The following is a 2,064-nucleotide window of genomic DNA, read 5'->3' as shown; positions in this document are numbered from 1 at the left end:
TAGGAATACAGAGTGACAAGGTTATCCATGATGAATCGCCTGTGTTTCCATTTCAGCACCACTTATACAGTATCCCTGTCATGGCCTTCCAAACTCTCTGGGCCTTTCTTTACTCGTCAGCACAAGGAGGATGAAACGGGCATCTGCTCTATAAGAACTGTGAGAGTTAAAAGAGCTCCCTGTAAAGCATCTAGAACCAATACTAGGGCAGAATACAAAACACAAAAGACAAGAAACCCCACCCCCCTGCTAGCTAGTTGATTCCAGCACATAGTGACCTTCTGGGACATAGTAGAAGTGCTCCATGCATTTGTTAAAGTCATGATTCTTTACAGAAGCAGACTGCTTCATTTTTCTCCTGCAGAGCAGCTGGTGAGTTTGAACCGCTGACCTTTCAGTTAGTAGCCTGATGCTGCATCCACTGTGACACCAAGACACCCTGGTATTGAATAAACACATGTCACACGCGCGTTGCTATGTTACTCTTGTTCTTCTTACTCTCATGTGATACATAGCATTTCCCCATTTTGAGTGGGATACGTGAGTGGGATTCATTTAACATGCAGAGGAAGTACCTGTTTTTAAAGTCACAATAGAATCTCACTTTACTCAGAAGCCCCAAGTAAAACAACTAAACGTTTCAGGAAGTGGGGTGGGTAATGATAACTCATTGGGAACATAAAGCCGGGTCTGTTTTCACTGGTTCATTCCGTACTACCTCTCTATTCCATGTGATGCTTAATCTGTCATATTGACCAAATAGGGATCACTGACATATTCAAGTAGAGATGCCTTTTTGTTTTAAATGCATTTCAGCACATTCTTTGTTGCGTGCAAGGGAGATTTCAGAAATGCATGATTTCTGGGAGTGAGGTCAACAATTCAAAGAACTGCCAGCTTGGGGACTGAAATCTGCTGAATCATCACATGACTTCAGCCTGGGGAGCTGTTTTGAGTGCAGCAAGGAGAAGTGACTTAGACTTCAAATTTTCGTTTTGTTTTCTGATTCCTTTTTTGTGATCTGCACCATCGGAGAGCACCCACCCTTCTGGGAATGAGGCTCTCTTCTGACAATTATGCCTTGTGATCAAACAAGCAGGTGGCCCTCGGAAGGTCACATAGAAGGTACATGGGTGGCCTGGCAGCTTTCCCTATCGAACAAAAGCAGAAATTCCCAAAGAGGACAAGGAAGTTAGATTCATGGTCCACAAAGGGGAAGACTGAGCATAATATAAGAGGAATATGCCAAGGAATATAATATAAGAGCATAATGCCAAGAGGTAGGAAAAAGTCAAGGGTGGGGGGATAATAAACTTAGACTGCTAGGTTTTGAAACCTGGCCTCAGTATGGACTAGCTGTAATTTCAAGCAAGTTAGTTGAATCAGTTTATGTTCCTTTGCTGTAAAACAGTAGTGAAAAATATTGTTATCTGTCTCATAGATGGTTACATATGGATTAAATTAGTTAATGTAAGTGTTTACTACAAATTCTAGCACACAGTAACATTTGATAAGCGACAGTTATAATTATTAGAATTTGTTATTAGCATTTGAAATACTTTTAATGTATAAGCAATATGGACATGTATATCTTTCTGTTGGATTGATCTGTTGTCCAGGTATTTCAGATGGATCTGTGTTTCATTGGAGCCCTGGTGGGATAGTGGATTATATGTTGGGCTACTAACCTCAAGGCCAGTAGTTTGAAACCACCAGTAAACTCCATGGGAGAAAGACAAGGATTTTTACTCCTGTAAAGAGGCAATAAACCCACAAGGGCCTGTTCAACCCTATCCTATGGGGTCACCAAGAGTCACAATCCACGAGATATAGTTTCATCCTGTGGTACGTATGGGTCAGCACTGACTCGATGGCAAACAGCAACAGCAGGAGTCAGAATCGGTGCCATCGCAGTAAGTTTGGGTTGGTTTTCATTATTTCCGTTATATATATTTTTTTATTTTTTATTTCCATATATATTTCCATTATATTTCCATTCCAAATCATATATTTCCATATGATTTCTGGTGAACCTAGCCAAAGGAAGAGAAATGATGGAGGCAG

This window comes from Echinops telfairi, unplaced genomic scaffold, assembly GCF_000313985.2.
Source record: "Echinops telfairi isolate 266 unplaced genomic scaffold, ASM31398v2 ScPeMD7_7469;HRSCAF=8507_1, whole genome shotgun sequence".
NCBI lineage: Eukaryota > Metazoa > Chordata > Mammalia > Afrosoricida > Tenrecidae > Echinops > Echinops telfairi.
The sequence above is the reverse complement of the archived record's forward strand: the minus strand, read 5'-3'. Positions refer to the sequence as shown.